The sequence below is a fragment of the Muscardinus avellanarius genome (genome assembly GCF_963383645.1).
Source record: "Muscardinus avellanarius genome assembly, chromosome: 16".
In the NCBI taxonomy this organism is placed as follows: domain Eukaryota; kingdom Metazoa; phylum Chordata; class Mammalia; order Rodentia; family Gliridae; genus Muscardinus; species Muscardinus avellanarius.
This window is the reverse complement of record NC_137802.1, coordinates 34,705,768-34,729,354: the sequence shown is the minus strand read 5'-3', so window position 1 is coordinate 34,729,354 and position 23,587 is coordinate 34,705,768. Positions and strand designations below refer to the sequence as shown.

The window sequence follows — 23,587 nt, the reverse complement described above, 5'->3', positions numbered from 1 at the left end:
ACAGAATAGGTGCTCAATAAAAACTAGCTGCATGAGTGTCAACAGACTATCCCTTTGATCTTCCCCAAATACTGACTAAACTTACAGAATTATATATGAAACTTGAAGATTGTGTGTGTGTGTGTGTGTGTGTGTGTGTGTGTGTGTGTGTGTATATGTGTGTGTGTATGCAATTTTATTTATTTTTTGGTGGTACTGGGGTGGAACCCAGGGCTTTTCTACCTCCAGGCTATACTCCCAGACCTATTTTATACTTTATTTGGAAACAGGGTCTCACTAAGTTGCTGAGAGCCTCACTAAGTATCTGAGGCTGGCTTCGAACCTGTGCAATCCTCCCATCTCAGCCTCCCAAGCGCGGGGATTACAGGCGTGCGCCACCACGCCCGGCCATATATATGCAATTTTAAATGCATATAATTTTTGAGGAAAAAAATTCTAATACCTTGTGAGTTCTCTTGTGTGGGTTCTCTTGAACATCCCCCAAAATAAGAAAAGGCAGAGATGGCAAAGAGGTAAACAATACCCTGCTCTTCCTCCTCTTGCTCCAGAGTGCTCCCCAGCTTCCAGACTTGGCAAGAGGTGCAGCCCCTCCACAAGGAGGGCACTGTGACATGGAATCGGTTTGAGAATGAGAACTATATCCCTGAACTGGTTTACTTATTATTTGTGTTTCCAACAACAAAAAGCTGAAAACGGCAGAAATGCTATCAGAGAAGTCTGCTAAAATAAAATGCAGAGTCCAAAGAACTCAGTGAACCGTACGCAGAAGGTGGATCGCCCCGGTCTTGCTGCTGCACAAGGCTGCGGAGTGGAGAGAGGTGAGGAGGGGCTCCTTCAGGATGACTCCAAATAAGATAAGGAGCTGGCATCTGTCCCCCCCCTCTACTATGATAGGAGAAACTTCCTTCTGTAGAGGCAGAAGGATCAGAAACATTCATTTGTTGGGAATAAAAGGAAACCCGGTGACCGGGAGCACTTCTATGAGTCCACCAGTGAGCTTTTCTTCTCCAGACAAAGGATTCTCTACTTTTCTGCACCCTACAGTCAGCCAGAATCTGGACAGAATTTCCCCAACCTGCGAGAACTGTATATATGCTGGTGGCACTAACTTGGAAATTAAAAATAAATAAATAAATAAATAAATAAATAAATATAAAAAGATATATGCTGGTGGGCGCTGAGTCTCCATGTGCATTTCAACCATTGTCTGTTTAACCCACCTGGGATATTTTTCAATGAAAGACCTTCAAATTTTACCAAAAGGGAAAAGCTGGTGCAGGGTCAGGATAAACATACATACACATACATACATACATACATACATATACTGTGTGAGTGGGGGGTACTGGGGATTGAACCCAAGGACATTCTACTTCCAAGCTACACCTCCAGTGCTATTTTTTATTTTTAAATAATCTTAAATTATTTTTAAATAATTTAAAATAAATAAATTATTTTTTATTGTTAAAAATCTCACAAAGTTGACGAGGCTGGTCTCAAACCTGTGATTCTCCTGTCTCAGCCTCCCAAGTACTAAGACTACAGGTGTGTGCCCTCATGCCTGGCTCAGACATTATATTTTATCAACCAAACCTACAGCCCATAAGTGTAATTTTCCATATTAAGCTGGCTACAAAACAGATTTAGGACTTCTTCGTACAAGGCATAAATTCAGGTTGGGCATTAATGATGTGGGCTTTTCCCCCTTCAAGAGAGTAGTGTAACTGGCCTGTGTCCATTGCGGCAGATCCCCGCTGCCGGTCTCAGTCTCGCAGGCACATTTGTGAAGGCCAGAGAAGGCAGTGCTGATAGCTCTCCAGCACGACCTACTAGTTAAATATCCACTAAGGAGGTGAGTTCAACCAACCAGACAGCAACTCAGGCACCATGAAACTGGACTTGCGGGAGGCGGGGGGCACCTGACAACCCACGGCCGGCTGCCATCCACCCTTGCCCTCTGCTGACAACCTTAGGCATGGTCTCCTCCACCACTACTGGATTATTTAAAATAAGGACTCTTGTCTAAGGTTACATTCAGAAATGTAATGTGAGGGCAGAACCAGAGGCAGAATGAGAGAAAAACGAGACACTGATATCATCATGCGATCAATCAAATATTGCTTAAAACCATAGGCACATTTTTGCCACTGTTTCTGTCTTTTAAAGAGTAAATTGAAAAACGCTTTGCTCTGTGGTAGTGAAATGAGGATGACTGCTTTAAATTAAATGCAACAAGTGGACCTTGTAACATGATCAAAATCCTCCCCGGGTCTTTCCTAAACTCCAAACGCAACTCTAATTCTTCTTGAACCATATTTGATACGAAATGTTTAACACTTTTCATATATTTCCTGTAATTACACATTTATCACAAAATGTGGATTTACCTGCCAGCCAAACCAAAATGTTTGCTATTTCTCTTAGTTTGCGACCCTTTCTGCTGAAACACAGTATACCCAAAGTGAAATAACTTTTCCATTTTAATGTGGTTATGAGCTTCCTGCAAGGCTGCAACCTAATTGAGACTTTTGATGTGAGCTTTTTAAAAAGACTTTTAAAGACTCGCTATCCTTCATCATCTGTAGTAGATTTTAACTCCAGCTCTCTTGCAGTCTTCCCAGAGTTGACAGAGGGAAGGGGGATGGGGTGGGAATAGGAAGGGCACTTTATCAAAGTCAATAGAAATACAAGGTATTAATTATGTTAAATGAAGAAATATGGCCATTTGGTTACTTTTGTGGGTCAGAAATATTTTAATCTGTCGCTGCCAGCCAGCTGCCTCTCCCTGACACCCCCCTCCTCACCCTCCATTTGTACCAGCTGCAGGAACACACCAGAGCTACAAAGAGAGGGAAGAAGGCAGCCATCAGTGACGTCTTCCTCACCAGAACCTTCAGGGTCACGGCTTGAACTGCAGTGACCAGTTATCACTCCAGATGTTAGCGAGCACATCTACTGTGCCGGTCATAAGGCCGTGACCTTTTTAAAATATATATATCTTGGAGGTATTGATGTTAGAAACTGGTAAACCCTTAGCCAATGGTCATTTTTTTAAAAAAGGACCCAGTGAATGGAAATGAAAACTTTGGCCATATTTAGAAAAGAACAAAATTGGTTTTCTTTCTCAGCTGCTCCAGTCCAAGCAGGACTGGATCACACAGATGCAGCTGGAGCTTCGCTAAGTCTGCCAAGTGCCGGGTGCAGGCACAGGCACAGGGAGAGAGGCGCGCCTACCATGATGTCCCAGCAGGTTTTAGGAAGGCAATGCTTGGAAACTGGACATGAACCATCAGGAAGCCAACACCAAGGGCTGAAATGTGACATACACGGTGTGGCCAGGCTACAGACTTTTACAAGGTCACTTAAAGGTTATAAAATTTTTCTCTCAGAATACTTTCATCAAGTTTTTCTGAACAGTGTCTCAAGTTTTTCTAATCAAGGAATCAGATCCTCCATTTAGGAAGCCCGGTCACTATAACACGCAAGAGTGCCGAAACAACAACAACAACAACAACAACAACAACAACAACAATAACAACAACAACAGAGCCACCCAGCTTTGCATGATGAGAGGCAACTTTTTAATGAACAACATTTCCCTGCCTTTCATTTAAATCTGACTCCAGTAGCCTATAAAGATGCTGGCCAAATGTATTTATAGACAGTTCCATTTAGAATACACATATTTCTATTTAAATCAGAGAAAACTACCGTGTATTTCCTTTTACTTCAATGCAGATAATTAACTTACTGTGTGGGCGCTAATTTATAAAAACTAATCTAATCCAAATACACAGGTAAAACTAATTTATCTGCTCTAGGACTGAATTTTAAGAGTTTTTAATGGAATTTTTTTGTTGTTAAAGAGAAATTTATTCAGAACGAGGCGCAGATAAACCCAAGCTATCTTGAACAGCACTCTATCTTTCAATTTTTAGGCAAACATAAAACATCTTTTAGGCAAACACAGAACGAGGAATTTATGACTTAGATCAAGAGACAAAGGGCCTCCTTCTCCAGGCCTCCGAAAGAAGCTATGGAACTAACGGCTTGCTTTGTGCTACCGTTGAGAAAGTTCTACCCCACCAACACCCCCCATACAGTGGAGTTCTTTAACTTAACCACGGACCTTAAAAGCATACGAGGTTTCTGTACGTGTATTACAGAGCTGCCTGGAGTTTTGTCGTCTTAACAATTCCAGAAACATGAATAAATAGTGGGCCGGGCTTCCCAGCTGGTTTGAATAAATGCATTTAGACACACATTCACCTGAAATTGCCTCATGATTTTACTCCTCATTTTCACGTACTAGGTCTTAGGGGGAAAAAAAAATTGGGCATTTTATTTTTGTTGATAGTTAATTTTTGTTAGATGTGATGTCCACCAGCACGGGAAATATAAAACTAAATCGCACAGAACATCTCCAAGCGGATGTCGACCTGTTGTTCCCTTCTCGAATATCACACCAGGGCAACGTTTAATTTTCAAAGTAAGCGGAGGTAAACATATTGATTTTCTGTTCCTATGTGTAATTCTTATTAAGTAATCAAAGGGAAAGAAATCCTAGCTTAGACAGTGAGGACTATAACTATTCTTAGGCTTTAACAGATATAATTTATGAACAGATATGGATTCATAGGTTTGTGCTTAAAATGAGAAAAATTATAGTTACAGATATTTTTTTATTTGTTGATGTCAGATTTTGACAAGAAAATATACGAGCTGATGTATAATTTTCCCCTGATCTATGCACAAGAGACCACAACTCTGACAATAAAATGTGAGCTTCCTAGATAATATCTGAGCTTCTAACATTTTTGTTACTTGCTAGCTTTTATATTTCAGTCAGTATTTAAAAATTGTATCTGACCCTCATTTTAAACAAATACAGTCAGCTCAAGCCAGCTTCTTTTCTGATATCTAAGCAGAATTCCTTTACTGAAGCTGCTTTACTGCTTCATGGACGATTCTCTCCCTCTTTAAACAAATACCAGTATCAGTTAACCGGCTTTTTGTGTGACTTCAATTTAATCGGTAAGACATGAGTGTTGAGATTATTTAAAAGTCTGGATGAAGATAGCCTGATATTTGATACAGTATTAATGCAATCTGTCTCATCTCCAAGATTCACTACCAGAATCCCCAACACTTGTGAATTCAGCAAAACACTTCTGAAAAAGGTACCAGCCATGTTAAGTCTAATTTGATTTTAAAAATGACTCAGAGATTCAGTTTAACTACATTAAAGCGGTCGATGTCGGGTTAAAGCAAAAAACAAACACCAACCACAAAGATCCGTGCAAGTATTCTATCACTCTGAGAGATGACTGAAACACTACACAGAAACGTGGCGTAAAGGTGTAAGCACTAACATGACACGGCACTTGATGGGTCCTGTAAAGAGTAAGAAATCATCTCCCAGAGGTTTGCAAGGCAAAAGAGAAAAAAATCTCTCTTTGAATGTTTAAAAAAATCCAGTATAAACAAATACCCACAATTAAATAAGACTTTTGGTGATTGGAACTGACCAGCATTTTACAATATTAATACTAATGGCTCTTCAGTCTTATTTGCATGTTTAACAGCCCCCATTAAGCAGAAGAAGGAGGGGAAAAAAAAAAAAGCTGTACGATGGAAGGAGAAGCAAATGGCAAACTAAAGTCGTAATAGTGAGGACCACAGATGAAGAGCTAACGGATCAGGCAGAAACACACATCGCAGTTCCCAGCGCTGGGTCAGGAAATAAGGTGGTTAGGGAAAAGTTGCAATCTACAGAGAAAACACTTTTAGGAAATGGGGAAATTAAAACAGAAGTAGATATGTAAAATAGATGAATGAAGACAAGGTCTTCCTGCACCAAGGGAGTTGTTTAGGAGAAACAGTGTCCGTTTGTGGCCAGCGATAATACTTTCCATTCAATAGAGTTTGCAGCTTGCTGATTCATATGATTGCAGGCTGGCGCCCTGCTGGCGAGCCTCTCCACTGAAATTAAATCCACTCTCTTCAGTTATAAATTATAATGCTCTATAAACAACACCCCCATTGGGAATGGGGGTGGAGAGAGAGAGACGGAGGGAGAGGAAGAGAAGGAGAGGGAGGAGTGCAAGAGCCAGGGAGGCAGGAGGGAGGGAGGGAAGGCAGGCGCAGAGCGCTCCTGCAGGGTCCACTCACGGTTTCCTGCTCTGCTCTTCGGCCATACACAAGGGGAGCGAGTCCTCCCTCCGCAGACGGCGCTGGGCTGCACTTCATACGCTTTTGATGCGGAGCCCAGAAGGGAGAGTGGGATAGTAATGCGAGTCTAAGAGGGAAAGCACTCAGAAATCAATGATATGCGAGGGGAAGGAAAAAAGAGATTTCATACATGGCAGGGTTTTTTTTTTTTTTTCTCCCAAATATATGATTGACTGTATCTCTGGAGTCTCCGGGGAGAACCAAAATGAAATAAAAATCCTGAATTCTATTTATATAAATTAGATCTACACACTGTGCATCTTTGGATATCCGAATCGAGTAGAGATGTTTCCCCTAAGATGCACTGGGAAGGTAAAGAATCAGTAAAGCAAAGGTAAAAAGAATCCTTCCCAATGAAGGGAGGACAAAGAGGAAGGTCAGCGACTTGATCACCCACAGCACGGCTATTTCAGAATTCAACGCTAGATTCAGGAGAGTCACGTCTCAGTCGCTTGGGTGTTAGGGAATTTGATTTTTAAAGTGTTCAGAAAGAAACAGATTGCAAATGTTCAGTCTTGTCAATTAGTGGAAATAATTCGTGAGGGAGTCTGTGAGGTTTGTAGGTGCCCGTTTCAGGGCATTAACTTCTATCCACAGTTGAGGTTTCTTTTGTGCACAAGTCTTCTCCAGGAGCTTCTTCTATCCCGACACAAGTATAAGCAATTATTGTTCTCTGCCAATTAGTATCCCCCAAACGCACATCTGTAAGTCACTCATCAATGACAAAAACACACAGCTCCGTAAGGAAGAAAGGCCTCTGAAATCTGTGATCAGATGATGAATCTTGACACAGCAAAACGGGAAACAGGGGTCCACATGAGGGAGACCGACAGGAGAGAAGCCACCAGCTCAAACCCAGGTGTGAAAGTGGTTTGAGACTGACCGCGAACCACAAAACTAAGGTGCGTTTCAGAGGGGCGTCTAGGAAAACAGTTCCCCACCAGCCTCACGCTTGCGTTTTGCTGCCTCATTTGGACGGACTGAATATGGCTCTTGCTGTTCCCCTGAAGAAACAAAGAAACAAGATAATAGAACCACCACCTTTCTCCAGAAGCCACAGAACCGAGAGTGAAGGGAAAGGTGCTGGAGATTCCAGGGTTAGACTGGAAGCCATCTTACCAGGCTAAATTCCAGACCCCGAAAAAGAAGGCTTTAAAACAATACACTGGAGAATTAGGCTTAGTAACAACTCTGATTTTGCTTCCCCCCCCCCCCCCCCCTGTGTCTGGCTGACTGTCCTTCCTGTCTCTCTGCTTTGGGCTGTGGCGCATACCAAGTCAATTATTTGCTGAGAGGTGACGCTCGGCAAAAGCTTTTCTCCCTTTGAATGCCTGGTGAGCTTGTTGGGAAAAGTCATTTAAGTCACTTAAAACAATCCTATGAAAAGTAAAACTCAATTCTGAAATAAGAGTATAACTGAGAGCTTAAAAATAAATGAAATAAAGGAAGCATTAAAAGATAAATGGGGCAGGATGCTCCGTGGCTGAGGTAATCTGAGTGGAGAGGGACGGAGGAGGGCTACGTTAATAAATGATTAAAAGGCCTTAACAAGGGCCTATCAGGTTGACCAGGAAAGCATTCCTCCTCGCGGCCCCTCCCGGAGACCACCTTTTTTACATTTGTTCTCCATGCGGATCAATATGGTTTTCATTTGCTGATTTCCATAATGCCATATGTGATCTGCCAGCCCGACATAACGAAGCTAGAAAGAGCTGAAGTCATTTGAACGTTTTCGCTCCCGCGACTGTCGCCAGCTCACCAAAGGCCTGTTATCTGAGAGCGGGGATTTTCCTCTTGCTTATTGACAAATACCAGAGAGGTTTGCTCCCCGACAGACCTGAAAAGTCTGCTTTGGGTGGCAAATGCAAGTTCTGAGTCAAACTAAATGTTACCCTTTCTCTGTAGCTTTTGCCTGCAGAGTCTAGCCTGTAATTTAAGCTTGATGAAAAAAAAAAGAAGAAGAAAAACAAGGTTCAAGTGTGAATTACCCGTCTCAGAACACGGATGTGTCCTTTTGTTGATGAAGCGATAAATCGCAAAAAATAAAGCACACCTACTGCCCGATGGCACCGAAGCCTCGGGACACATTTGTTCCTGTACGTGTACCACCCGAGGAGCCCACTCCTCTGTTTCTGATAACTCTCCCTACTGGACATATATCATGTTTTTACTCTTTGCTAAAGTTTTTTTTTTTTTTTTTTTTTTTTTTTTTTTTTTTTTTGGTGGTACTGGGGTTCCTGGAAGCCCTTCTACCTCCGGGCTACACTCCCAGACCTATATTATATATATTTTTTGAAACAGGGTCTCTTAAGCCAGTGCAGCTGACTTCGAACCTGCGCAATCCTCCTGTCTCCGCCTCCCAAGCGCGGGGATTATAAGGGTGCGCCACCACGCCTGGCTAAGTTGTTTTTGTTTTGTTTTGTTTTGTTATTTCTTTCCTGGGGATGGAACCCAGGGGCATTTTACCTCCGAGCTACACCTCCAGGCCTATTTTATTTTTTATTTTGAAATAAAGCCTTGCTAAGTTGCTGAGGCGGGCTGAGAATCTGTGGTCCTCTTGTCTCAACTCCCCCCAGTAATGGGATTACAGGTGTGTACCATCATGCATGGCTAAAAAACTTCTGAAATACATGGAGAAATAGTTTATATATCTATAAATCAACATATTCATATCGTAGGTGTCCTTCACTTTTTTTCATTAAGTGGGTTTGGTGAAGGCATCTCATATGAACAATTCATGCTTCTGTGATGCTGATAGTCTTCTAGAAGATTCTAGAGTGTTGACGGATCACTTTTCCATGCTGAAGAGTTTTGAGAAAAAGTATAGAGATGGACACATTTTGGAAATGGTTCCTTTTGTCTTTTGCAAGGCAAATCGACCCAAAACATACCCATAAAAACCTAGGTGCATTGGGTCAAAGATACTTGAACTTTTCCAAAAGCCTTTATTTATAATAAAATAGTTTTATTTTTGTTTTTTTACATTGAACACATAGGAAGAGATGCTCTGGTGTTTGACTTAAGGCATGTTCTGATTCTCAAGAATATAAATAACTGTGATGGCAGTTTTATTCTAGAACGATGAAAATAAAAATCACAAAAACTGGCCCCCAAAAATCTCACTGATTTCTCCCCTAAAAAGTGAATGGGCCATGGCTGGGGCAGCACCCAAAGTTGTACGTGTATGTGTGTTTGGTACTAGAACTGGAGATTAAACCTAGGGGTGTTCTACCTCCAAGCTACACCCCTAGATCTTCTTATTTTTTTTATTTTGAAACAGGGTCACAATGAGTTGCTAAGGGTCTGGCTAAGTTGCTGAGACTAGTCTCGAACCAGCGATCCTCCTGTCTCAGCCTCCCAAGTACTGGAATTACAAGTGTGCGCCACCATGTCCAGCTCCAAAATGTTAAGAACAATCACATCTTCAAATATTGTGTTTGCTTGAAGTCTCAGTTCACAAGCTTTGCGGTATTACATGAATATTTCTCTCCCTCCCGACTTTTCTGTCATCAGGTCCTTCCATTCTCTGTTCATTCTTTCCTTCCTCCCTCCCTCCTGCCAGCTAAGGGTGTACTGGTTCAAAATAAAAGAAAACAAAAGTAAGTGAGGCCGTGTGACCGTATCTAAAGGAAGGGGCCTCCTAGAGAACGGAGGGTGCTGGGGAGAGGAACATCGTGTTAACTACTCAACCCTGGCTTCCCCTTACTACATAGAGGGAGGGATTGTTGTCTTATCAATAGTGAAAGAGACTAAAACAATGGCACATTTGAACTGGCTACTTTCGGAACCTGGACCTTCTCATTTTCTTGTAGTTATTGATGTCTGTGGTTAATTTCTTTGGAAAATAGAAGCAGATTCTACCCCCCAAATGGGAAAAAAAGTTCACATGTTATCATACTATCAAAAAGATCTTATTATTAATCTAGAGTTCTGCTGTAAAAGTTAATAATGAAATAAACATGGAAAATAAGCAAAATAAACAAATGAGGGAAAAGAGTGTAAAGATTCTATAGAATATAGAATATAGTGGTGGAGGGAATGAATTTCAGGGACCTTTCTCAGGGGCTCAGATCTTTTTCTTCTTTTTTTTTCTTTTCTTTCTTTCTTTCTTTCTTTCTTTTTTTTTTTTTTTTTGCGGCACTAGGGATGGAACCCAGGGGTAATCTACCTACATGCTACATCCCCAGCTCTATTTTTTTATTCTTTATTTTTGAAACAGGATCTCACTGAGTTGCAAAGGGCCAAAGTAGCTGAGGCTTTCTAAGAACCACAATCCTCCTGTCTCAGCCTCCCAAATGCGGGGATTACAAACTTGCACCACCACGTCCAGCTCAGATCTTTCTTATTTTTAAATTTTTTTGTGGTAATGCAGGGACTTTCTACCTCTGGGATGTGCTCACCCCTATTTTTTTTTTTATTTTATTTTGAAACAGGGTCTCGCTAAGGTGCTGCGGGCCTCGCTAAATTGCAAAGGCTGGAATTCCAACCTGCAATTCTCCTGTCTCAGCCTCCCAAGTACTCAGATTATGTGTATGTGCTACCACACCCAGCCTTTAGATTTTTGTATTAAGGTAAACCTGAGGTATTCTGTTTTATGGCAACAAACTACCTTCTCCTAATTAAGTAAATAGGAGATGTTACAATACTGGTGTTCGGTGAGTTTGGAGAGTTGACATAGATAGCACTTTTTAAGCACATTACTTTTCCCTTTAATATTAAAAGTAAAAACAATTATTAAAATACTAGGAAAACAGAGAAATGGTAATCATGCTTAGATATGAACCAGGAAGAAAGGTCGGAGGGATGTTCTCAAAGTGTAGTGAAGAGAGTAGACTTCTGTACAGGAGACTCGGCGACTAACATTATGCCCTACTTGGCCCATAATTGCCACACTGAGAGACAAACCAGACGAACACGGTCCCCACCATCACATTATGGTAACAGCAGGTTAGTTAAAATAGCCAAGAAGACTCTCATGAAAGATGATATTACAATCAGAACAGATTTCCCAAGTGTGGTGATGGGGGGCAGGCAGGAAAAAGACATTTTCCCTATTTGCAAGAGCCATAGGAAGAGAAAGGAAGTCCCGTGGACACTGGGCAGACAGAGGAGACAATGAGGACGGGTCTTTTGTGCTCCCCTAAGACCAAGAGGCAAGAACAAGCGCAAGTTAGTCCAGGACAGAAAGCATCTCTTTCAGAAGCAGGGAAGCCATTGTCTCCTGTGAAGCCCAAACAGTACAAGGAATAGCCGCTCAACAAAAGTGGCTCCCTGACAGGAACAAAAGTAGAGCGTCTCTGGGAGCTGCGGCTCCTGTGTCCGGTTGGGGCACGCACATCATGGACTGCTTTGAGGAGAGCAGGAAAGGACACTGGCCGGGCACCTGCAGGACAGGGCAGGGCCCGGCTGTGCTTCCTCTTCTCATCTCCTTTGTATTCTAAGGCTCGCGAGCTTCATGGCTGGCGTTTGCGTGGACCTGCAGTTGTATTCAGTGCTTTCAAGTTGGAACACTGTTGTCTCTAGCATTTAGCCTGTTTAGGAAAATTGACTTAGTTCACACCCTCTACCTCCTTGGCACGTGGAAAATCCTTTTTGTTGGAGGGTCTCACGTTGAGAGGCTGTGCCTGAGCTCTGCAAGCCTGTGGCTCATCCCATCAACACCGTGTGCACAGCCTTTGCAAGCCTGCCCAGAGGGAGCGGTCACTCCAGAGACGGGTGTTAAAGGACAGGAGCTTTAGACACAACAAGAGGATCTGCATGTGTTAACGCATGTTTAGAAACGTGCTACTGAAAGAAAAAGCAGGAGAACCAGAGGAGGCCGAGGAAGGAGGGGAAGCAGCCGTCACAGCCGTAGTCACCGTCACCGTAGGTTTTTGTGGTACAGGGGATTGAACCTGGGGCATTCTGCACCCTCAGTCCTTTTTAGCTTTTGTTTTGAAACAGAGCCTCACTAAGTCACTGAGGCTGTCGTGGAACCTGTGATCCTCCTGTCTCAGCCTCCCAAATACTGGGATTACAGGCGTGCGCCACCGCACCCAGCAACTCAGCTTGAAATGATGAGCTGGAAGTGGAGGTGAGATCCAGTTGTCCAGATGTGGCTGCACAGAAATCTGTGGCTCAAAGGCCTTAGGAACATTTAAGATTTAGTCTCCTTCCACTGCTCCCAGGAAACTCCACACTACTAAAGAAGCCTTGGGTAAGGGTAGAAAGCCAAGATCGTGAGTAACGGGAGGATTTATAGTCAGGTTTAGCAAGTGAGAAATGAAATGACGAGGTAAGAACCTTGTTAGCAATGCTGAGGTCGAGACCAGGTCAGCGTGGGCTGAGACGGAAGGGCTGGGCACAGACGCCAGAAGCAGCCTGGTTGGCTGGAGACATTTTAAACTTGGCCTCGGTTACCTTAACTCTAAACTTATCAGTGACCGAAATTCAAATATCAAATATCAGAAGTGTGTGTGTGTGTGTGTGTGTGTGTGTGTGTGTGTGTTGCTGGATATTGAACCCAGGGGCATTCTACCTCTTGGCCACACCACTCAGCCCTATTTTATTTTTTATTTGGAAACAGGGTCTCGCTAAATTACTGAGGGCCTCTTTACATCGCTGAGGTTGCCCTCAATCCTGTGATCCTCCTGTCTCGGCCTCCCAAGCACTGGGATTAGAGATGTGTGCCACCACGCAATTCTAAGTGTAACCAATGAATGGGAATTACTGAAGAGGCTGACGAAGACAGATACAGAACAGACTAGATTAATTTATTTCTTGAATGAAAACATCCAAGAGGCATCATTACTGCCTCCAGAACAGGTAGGGCTTTTGTCACACATCCTGTGGGACTGCTCCCACCTCTCGGTCCCCGTGGGTGGCAGTTATTATCTTTAATGTATTCTTACTTCAGCAAGTCGTAAATAAGCTTACCTATTCAAATGACCACAATAAATGATGAGAACTAGCACACTGACCCATAAGCAGCAGAGACCCAGAAGGCAGCCCTTAAAACAGAGTCTGCCAACAGTAACCTGACCAGGCTTCATAAATCAGGCAGCCCGGCCCTCCAGAGGAGGAGGAGGAGAGCTCCAGTAATTGCAGCCTGCTGTCTGGGCGCATACTGTAAAAATAGCCACAGTAAGCAATCCGCCTGACCAATCAATAGACTCCTATTAACCTCCTGGCCAATTACAGGATGATTGGCTAAGCAAACAAAGAATTATTGGCTGTTTAGTTGGGACTTTACTCGGACTCCTCTCTGCCCCAGTTCCTCATTCTGCCCCGCCCCTCCTCCCACCCCCTTTCCTGTTGGGGGGAAAAACATCTGCAAACACCTGATATTCATCTAAGTCCCTGCAGTTGTACAGTCTTGTTAAATTGTTACCACCTTTTCCACAAGCAGTTTTGGCAATTAACCTCATGGCCAGCGACTTCAAAGAAAACAACTGTTGAGTTTAACCTCTCGTGAGCTACCATAGATTCTTTTATGATTTTTCCTGAAACACTTTCATCCGCAGAGGCACAATGAAGACTGATAAAGTGAATGTTTATTTTAATATTTGGTTAATTTATTAAGAAGGCAAACGCCTCCGACGCTGGCCGTGACGGGGCGGCGCACTCTCTCCCCCCCAAGCCTCTGCTGAGCGGGTTTGATTTTAATTCACATTCCCAACACATGTGTGCGTCTCTGGCTCTTCCACAAATCCTACATTTGATGGAATCCAAGGATTTGATACATTTGACCCCCTCGTGCCCTTGTTCACAAATCTCTCATATGTTTCTCAAAACTGTTTAAAAGTTCAGTATGAAAAATGCATGTAAAATTAAGGCTGAGGACCAAAGTCGCCATTAAAAATCTATTTTCATTTTATATTTCTACACTTACTGATACACTTTTTACATTAAAAGCAAGGCTAATCCCTGAACCCTCATGAGAATAAACTACCAGCAATAAAGATCAAAATATACGACTGAGAAAGCAATACGATTCTTCTTGAGTAATCTTATGGTCTTAGAATCTCAAGGCAATTTATGCTGTGTAACCGGCCTTTTACAGCTGTGTAGATCGGGATAATGGGTCTGATCTCACCAGCTAAAGGCAGGCTTGTGGAGGTGCGTTCTCTCCTTCAGGCCACGGAGTTCATTTAGAATTTTAATAAAAGTGATTAAATATTTAGGACGTCCTAAGAACTCCCGATTTCTCCTCTCTCTCTGGCAAGGGTAGGCCTTGTAAAAGTGCCACTAATACTTTCACCACTTTTTGTGAAATCTGAAGAACTCAACAAATGATTTAGTGTATTGACAGAGCTTTTCCAGAAGTACCGTGAGGTGGAGATAATACATCTGTGGCAAAGTAACAGAGATTTTGATATATACAGTCAGCAATACCTTCGTGCCATAGTTAACCTCACAAAAGTTATAAATAGCGGTTTTTTTGAAAAATGACACTACGGTGTGGTGCCATATGATCTGATCATTTGACGGAGGCCCGGCAAACAGCACATCTGGCCAAGAGCATCACCCCCGCCAGACCAGGAGAGCAGAGAGGAGGCTCGGGTGCTGTGCATTTGGGGGTTCAACAGAATAGACTCCCACCTTTGTTTCTTTCTAGCTGTGCTGAGAGTGACCAAGTACAAGCTCTACCTGTCTTGTAGGGATATTGAGGACAAATGGAGTTGAGTATACAATGCCGAAGTCCTAAGCCGCTTTAGCTACCCTGAACTGCTTTAAAAATCAGGAAATATCTATAAAAATGCGAATTTCCTGTCTCTCTAGACTAAATGGACAGTCTGGCAACGCCGAGCCCACATTTCTGCAGGGGCGACGTGGAAAGGAGCCGCGGCAGAAACATCAGGCAGGTAATATGGGAGAGCCCTCACCACGTAAGCCTGCCCAGCAGGCAACAGCACGGCCGAGCCTCCATGGAACCGCTTAGCACAGCGTTTGGAACGGTGTCTGGCACACGAGGTTTGACACATAATAAGTACTCAGTAAAAGGGAATAGAAGAAGAACTATTATACCCAATCGGTTCACTCCAATAAGGGGAGTTTTCATAGATACATCAGAGAAGCTTTTTATAAGGCAGAGAATATATGAAGCTCTGGAAATAACGGAAAAATTTCTATGTGAGACATATACAAACACTCCACTAAATGTGTGTGTGTGTGTTTTACTGGGGATTGAATCCAGGGATATTCTATCTCCAAGCCACACCCCCTATTTTATTTTTATTTTTGAAACAGGATCTTGCTAAGGTGCTGAGGGTCTAGCTAAAATGTTGAGGCTGGATGTAAAACCGTGACCTTCCTATCTTAGCCTTCCAAGTACTGGGATTAAAGGCATGTGCCACCGTGCTCGGCTCTATCCCAGACATTTACTGGGGTACTAGAGTAAATGTGCCCGCAAGGGCTGCAAAGAAAGGGACCGAAGGACATCGGGAATGGAAGAGCAGCACCCAGCACTCAAGCCCACCGCCCAGCTCAGGGTTCTTTCACTTTTACCTCAATTTTACCTTAATTTTCAAACCCACGAAATAATGTCCCCATTTGATTGGGTCATTTTACACCTGAGCGGGCGTGTAAAGCATGTAAAACAAGGTTTGAGAGGCCACGCCTTTTAAACAATATTTCCAAAGTGACGTTCAGAGTAGCCCAGACGGTCCATAGGTAAGTGATCTTGGTTAATACTGAGCCAGCCACCTGGGGTAGACCTCGCCTGGGGACGAGTCCCTGACAGGAGGGAAGGCGCTGAGGAGGAAGGACACAAACGCATCTTTCTAAGGCAAGGCGAGGTGATGGCCCATACCTGTAATCTTAGTGCTGGAGAAGCTAAGACAGGAGGGTCACAGTGTTGAGGCCAGCCTCAGCCTCAGCAACCGATCGAGGCCCTCAGCAACTTAGACCCTGTTTCGAAATAAAAATAAAAACGAGCTGGGAGTGCGGCTCAGAGGTAGAATGCCCTTGGGTTCCCCAGTACCACAAACAACCTCCCCCCAAACTCTATGGAGAAGAAGATAAAAGGTCATCTGAGATTCCAGGAGTAAGATTGGAAGAAGGCAGGGAAGGTTTGATGGTATCTACAAACAAGTAACCTGAGAGGAAATTTGCAAGGGACCAAAAAAAAAAAAAAAAAAAAAGGGAAGAAAGAAAAGAAAAAGAAAAATGTCATGTACAGAGTTCAATTCCAATCTAAAACTTCCTCTGTCCATTTTGGTTAAGAGATCACTCATGATCCACAGAACTCTCCATAGACGAAAACGATTTCTGGTCATTCTCCTGGCAAGATTTCGATTTCCCACGAATTCTCATACGCTCGGGCACCGTCAGTAAGGGGAGTGCTACTTGTGCCGAACGCGAAAGCCTGCTTTTTCAAAGGAGTAAATGGCGCGGGGGCCTGGTGCCACGCTGCACAGTTCAGTGAACCCCCGCGCGGATCAGCAAGACGGCTGGGAATGCCTTTCTCCTTCTGCTTTTCATCTCCAGTCTGTGTATTCAGTAGAGTGTGAAGAGAGCCTCTCTTCTCCTCCCAAGCTTCTCCCCACGGTCCTGCCCCAGCCCCCGCGCTCTCTCCACAGCCCCTGCAGCAGAGAACAGGAACTAGAGCAAATGCTTTTGTGAATTAAGAGATCTTGTGAGCGTAAATTTGGTCAGGCTGCTCCTTTCTGCAGGCCAGGCCCCGCTGCTGCCCCAGGATGTGAGCTGTCAGTTCGCATAGCTGGTGACGAGTTGCAGAACCATCAGCAAAGGTGAAGACGGCAGAAACAAGAAAGATCCGAGACTGGTGGAAATCATTTCACAGGGAAAATCTCCGCCATCAGTGGGAGGAAGCTTTGAAAAATGCTGCCATTTCCGAGGCAGAATGAAGGAAAAATTAAATTACTGCCGGTGAGGCGAGCCAAAGTTGCATCTCCCTCCAGGGAGAGTTTTGATCATGGTAAACATTTGACAGCTGGCCTGGAGTTGTTATCTCCTTCTAACAGTTGTTATGGTCTAAATGAATATTTCTGATAAGGAGACAGAAAAAGAGATTTGAAACACTTTCCTGTTTTTTCTGTTTTAAACCTGATGGTGGTGAGTCAAACAGGTTTAGCGAGACTTGTCACCAAGGCTGTGGTGTCCCTGGGAAGGCTGTAATGAGCCTGGTGGGGAATCTTACCAGTATCATTATTTTAGTTAATCTGTATGAAGTAATTGTTTGATGTAAATCAATTTACTAAGATAATATTCTTTATTTTATTTTGGTACTGGGGCTTGCACACAAGGGCATTCTACCTCTGAGCTACAACCCCAGCCTTATTTATTTATTTATTTATTTATTTATTTATTTATTTGGTGGTACTGGGGTTCCTGGAAACCCTTCTACCTCCGGGCTATACTCCCAGACCTGTTTTTATATTTTTATTTGGAAACAGGGTCTCTTAAGCTAGCATGGCTGGCTTCGAACCTGCAGGATCCTCCTGTCTCCGCCTCCCAAATTCGGGGATTACAAGCTTGCACCACCACGCCCAGCCCTTTTTATTTTTATTTTTATTTTTTTTTTTATTTTTTATTTTTTATTTTTATTTTATTTTATTTTTTTTTAATTTTATTTTATTGGTGCACTGTATTCATACATCATAGTGGGATACAAACTTTTGTAGACATACATGCACACATTGCCCAATCAGTCCCCACCCGATCCCCACCCCATTCTCTCCCCATCCCTCCCTCCCATGCTTGGCTTAGTGGTTGACATCTAGTATTATAGCAATATCCAAAATTAAAAATGATAATCTCAAATAACAGTTTCATTTGTCTGATGCCAAGCTTTAGATGATTTAAAGATAACATTTCAATATTTCTTTTTGCTTTTTTTCTTACCAGAGCATATTTTTTTCTGTTTTTTTGGTGAAACTATCATATATTTATATATTTATTTTTCAGAAAAAAATCTATCCTAATATGGAATATGAATTCTAGATACCCAAAACGATCTTGAAGAAGAACAAAGCTAGCAGATATATATTTTCTGATTTCAAACCATATAAAGCTACAATAATTGAAACAGTGTAGTACTGTTCTAAAGGCAGATATATAGACCATTGGAGTTAAATACAAGCCTAGAGCTAAATTCTTCCCTATATTGTCAAGTTATTTTTGACAAGGTTTCCACGAACATTTGGTGGTGGAAATAATAATCTTTTAACTAAATATTGTTGAAAAATAATAATTACATGGAAAAGAATAAAATTGGACCCTTACCTAATCCCACATATAAGTATTAACTCAAAATAGATAAAAGACCTAAATATAAATCTTAAGACTATAAACTTTTAGAAGAAAATCTGGGTCATAAAACCTCACAACACTGAAATTGGCAGTGATTTCTTGGATATGATTTCAATGGCACAGGCAACAGAAGAATATACAAACTCCCTAAAAAATAAAAGAAAATATTGTATATCCAAAGACAATGTAAACAGAGTTAAAAGTTACTAATAGAATTGGATAAAATATTTCCAAGTGCTATATCTGAAGGTATATTAATATTCCAACTAGAAATCCTAAAAATTAACAACAATAAAGGCAAACAATACAACTTAGAGATAGGTAAAAGACTAACATAAATAATGAATCTCCACAGATAACCAATCTTAGTTGTCTGTTGGATGGAAACTCTTGTTTCTCTGGTTCTGGTGAGTGTTACCTATTTCTTCTTTGTAGTTAATCTCTTTGAGTATTTTCTCTAGCGCTGGTTTTGAAGACATAAATTCCTTCAGTTTCTGTTTGTCATGGAAGCTTCTTATTTCTCCATCTAATTTGATAGAAAGTTTTGCTGGATAGGAAATTTTTGGCTGGAAGTTGTTTTCTTTCAGAGTTTGGAATATGTTACTCCAAGCCCTTCTGGCTCTCATGACTTGGTTTGGGAAGTCTGGAGTGATTCTAATTGGTTTGCCTCTGAATGTCAGTTGGCCCTTTGTTTTTGTTGCCTTTAAGATTCTCTGCTTGGCTTCCACATTGGTCATTTTGACAATTATGTGGCGTGGGGATCCTCTTCGCTGATCCTGTCTAAAGGGAGCAATCCAAAAATGAACGCATAGTTTCTAATCTAGAAAAAAATATCCGACAGCAGGAATCTGACATTGAAGAAATATGGGCCCATCTTAAGAAAGCTAACCTAAGAATAATTGGAATAGAGGAGGGAAAAGAAAGTGAAACCAAAGGGGTCAACAATCTCTTCAAGGAAGTAATAGCAGAAAATTTTCCAGACATAGAGCAAGAGGTCGATATGCAGGTCCAAGAAACTTATAGAACTCCCTTTTGATTTTTAAACAAGGTCTTGCCAAGTTGCTGAGGGACTTGATAGGTTGCTGAGGCTGGCCACTAACCTGCGATCCTCCTGTTTCTGCCTCCCAAGTGCTGGGATTAAAGGCATGTGGCACCATGTAATCTGGTTACTGAAATTTTTAGGAATGTGGATAATCTGTTTCTGGCTACTAAGAAAATATCCTTAACCCTTGGCTTTCGCAACAACCAATAAAAACAATTCCAATAGCTAACATGATGGCAGGAAAAAAAAAGTGTTAAATAAAGTGATTTCCCTAACACCTCAGGAACATGCAGAGAAATATAGTGTGGTCCGATGACTGCTTGCTTAGCAATTGAGGATCAACATTTATTAAACTTCAAACTTTTACCAGTTTTATTATTTTATTAAAAATATTAGACCAGGTGAGGCATGGTAGTGTGTGCTTATAATCCAGTACTTGAGAGGCAGAGATAGGAGGATTGCAGGTTCATGGCCAGCCTCAGCTACTTAGTGAAGCCTTCTGCAATTTAAAAGACTATGTTTCAAAATAAGGAATAAAAAAAAAAAATAGGGCTGGGGATGTAGCTTAGAGGTCGAATGCCCCTGGGATCAATCCCCAGCAGTGCAAATACAAACACACAAATACACACACACACACACACACACACACACACACACACACACACACGGCTAACAGGTGACAGAGTTAAAGCAACCAACATTTTCCACCTGGGAAGAATCATATACTGGGTGCCTCAGAGTTTTCCAACAGAAGATGCAGAATGCCTGGAGGGATGTACTGTTATGACACACACTCAGTTCCTGCATAGAGCATGAGAAAACAGGTCTGGGCTATTGTCTGCCATGTGCCGGGTCTTCGCAGGCCAGGGAATTGTCACTGAGTCTAGACACACAAGGAGAAGCTGGAGCAGGTGGCAGGGAGTCCCAGCCTCTACGGACGTGTGAATGTCACGTTTTCAGAAAGGCAAGTGAAGCCCTAAATACTGTACCCCTCTAGACCCACCGGAAACAGACCAGCCACATCCCTAAAAGGACCAGCTCTCCTCTCCCACTGGACAGCAGTTGAGCAGTGTTTAAAAATAGGGACAATGGTAAAAAGCAAAGAAAAAAGGAGTCAGGACACCATGCTCCAGCGGGATGAGTGAACATAACTCATTTTTAGAAAAAATTTTACAAAATTAGACCATATTATTTTTGGCCTGAAATAGAACTGGCATGAAGTTGTGGGAATTTTCTCCTCAGTATTCAGAAGGACCTTCCTTGAGCACCTATCAGTGCTATTCATTGAAGACTCAGTCTCTCTCCTCACTCTAGTGGGCCAGACAGGCCGAGTGCACCACTTACCTTGGCAGGCTGCCTATCTTTCTGAGAATTATACTTAGAAGGCATTTGCAAAGCCAAGTGTGGTGGTGTACTCTTGTAATCCCGGCATTTGGGAGGCTAAGACAGGAGGAGCGTGGTTTACAGACAGCCTCAGCTACTTAGTGAGGCCCTCTGCAACTCAGTGAGACCCTATTCCAAGATAAAGAATAAAACCCGGGCGTGGTGGCACATGCTTGTAATCCCCGCACTTGGGAGGCTGAGACAGGAGGATTGCACAGGTTCAAAGCCAGCCTCAGCTACATTAGTGAGGCTCTTAGCAAGTTAGAGAGACCCTGTTTTCAAACAAAGTATAAAACAGGTCTGGGAGTATAGTCCGGAGGTAGAAAGCCTCTGGGTTCCACCCTCCAGTACCACACACACACACACAAAAAAAAAAAAAAAAAAAAAAAAAAAAAGGATAAAGGATAAAGAATACAAAATCAGGTTGGGAATGTATCTTGGAGGTAGAATGGTCCTGGGTTCCATCCCCAGTACTGAAAACAACAAAAAAAAAGTTGTCCGGCATGGTGGCGCATGCTTGTAATACTAGTATTTGGGAGGCCGAAACAGGAGGATCGTGCAGGTTCAAAGCCAGCCTCAGCTACTCAGTGAGGCTCTCAACAACTTAGTGAGACCCTGTTTCCAAATAAAGTATAAAATAGGTCTAGGAGTGTAGTCCCTGGGTTTCATTCCCAGTAACACACACACACACACACACACGCATTTACAGCCAGGCACCTATAATTATAGTGCTTAGGAGGAAGAGATGGGAGGATGACAGGTTCTAGGACAGCCTCAGGAATTTAGTGAGACTTTTAGCAACCCAGTGAGGTTTCAGCAACCCACTGAGACCCTGCTTCAAAACAAAACAAAAGAGCCAGGCATGTGGCCCATACTTGTAATCCCAGTATTTAGAAGGCTAAAACAGGAGGATGGCAGATTCAAAGCCAGCCTCAGCTACTTAAGCCCTCCAATGTGACCCTGTTTCAAGAAAATGAATACAAAATAGGGCTGGGGGTGTAGCTCGGAGGTAGAATACCCCCTGGGTTCCATCCCCAGTATTGCAAAAAAAAAAAAAAAATTGGGCTGGGGGTATAACTCAGAGGCATTTGTTGCAAACACTATTCCCTGACCAAAGGAAAACTTTATCCAAAATCTTTCTCCCTATTTTTTATTTTAAAATCAAAATCAAAAGATCTACCTTTATTCTGTGTTTGTGGGAAGTATTTCATTATTTTTTCCCCAGGGACCTTGACCTGCCTTAATATGAAAGTATATAAATTGATATCCAAGTATGGTATTTTGAGAATGTTTCAAAGTAAGGTCAAACTGGTGTTAAAAACCCTACTAGTGAAGGCTAAAATAACAGTCTGGACGAACAGTCTTCAGCCCAGCTGACTCCAATTACCAAGCACATCCTAGCAATGTTTTTTACTAAGAACAATGCAAGCAGGTCTTCGAGTTCAAAAGTAAAGTCAAAGAGAACTTACTCAGAAGAAAAATTAGATGAATTATCCCAATACTGATGCTATATCAGCAGCTGACAGTTAACTGTTCGGCTGAAAATGTAGAGTCCATCTTTAACAAATGATCAAAAAAGAGATGAGGGAAATTCTCAGACAGCAAGTATTTGAAAATATGCTTCTTTTAATCAAAATATCCAAGAGAACTCATAAGAAATGTATGAGACAATGTATGTATAACAAAACACTACCAAATGTTTACAAACAATGCTTATAAATAATTTTTAAAATCTTATCATGGAGAATTTGTTCACCAAAATTGAACACTGTAATAAAAACCATGCATCCATCACACTGCCCTATAACTCTCAAACCGGGTCGACTCTGCTTCGCCCACATGTCTGATTCCCTCCTCTATTTTGGAGCAAATTCCAGATGTCATCAAATCCATTTTTGTCAGACACAGTACATAAAAAAGAGCAGCTCTTCCAAGCATGGTATTCCACGGTGACTGCCACTTCCTGACTCACCTGCGTCCCCAGATCAGTTTTTTCTGATGCTAAATTCCAACTCAAACTCTTACTAGTGCTAAATATTAGCAGGACTAGTATTCCTAGACTAAGATACAAAGCTAATTAAATAGAGGCACCGATTAGATTCACGGGATCTGTTTTACACACAGGCTGATGGCCTCCATGGACCCTTCCATTCTTACTCTTCTCCAGCCCCCATTTGCAAACACCCATTCGGAGGAGTGCGCCTTCGTTTCCAAAATGGGGGTCACATCATCGACCACTGCGTGAGGCCATGTGCTACCATGCTGAAGACACCGGTGTCAAACATGCACATGTGACTTTAAATTGGGTCCTGCCGATTACTAGTTTGGGTCCTTGGTCAAATTACTTAGCCTTCCTGAGATCCCGCCTCTTCATCCCTAGAACTGAACGAATCACTACCTCGTACAATTGGCAAGAAGATGAATTATGATAATTATATAAAGTGCATGGCCAAGAAAGTAAATAATAAATGTAGCTCACTTTTGTTAAAATCAACCAAGAAAGTCTTATGTGTAATAAATACAAATGAGAGGAAAGTTTATGTAGATAGGGAACAGTGGAAATGAGAGAAAGAAATTGGGGCAAAAATACTCTAATTAATCTTACCTATGTCTGATTGCTTAATGGGAGCTTTCAGGGGACTCATAATCTAAACCATGGGTCATTCAACCTCTTCATAA

At 42.2% G+C, this 23,587-nt stretch overlaps 1 protein-coding gene across 6 annotated transcripts in view; it reads right to left on the bottom strand.

Annotated features, from left to right (window-relative positions):
- BCAS3 (BCAS3 microtubule associated cell migration factor) overlaps nt 1–23,587 on the bottom strand; it is a gene marked incomplete at both ends in the record, with an annotated part of 624,117 nt that overhangs the window by 242,813 nt on the left and 357,717 nt on the right. The window lies entirely within an intron of this gene.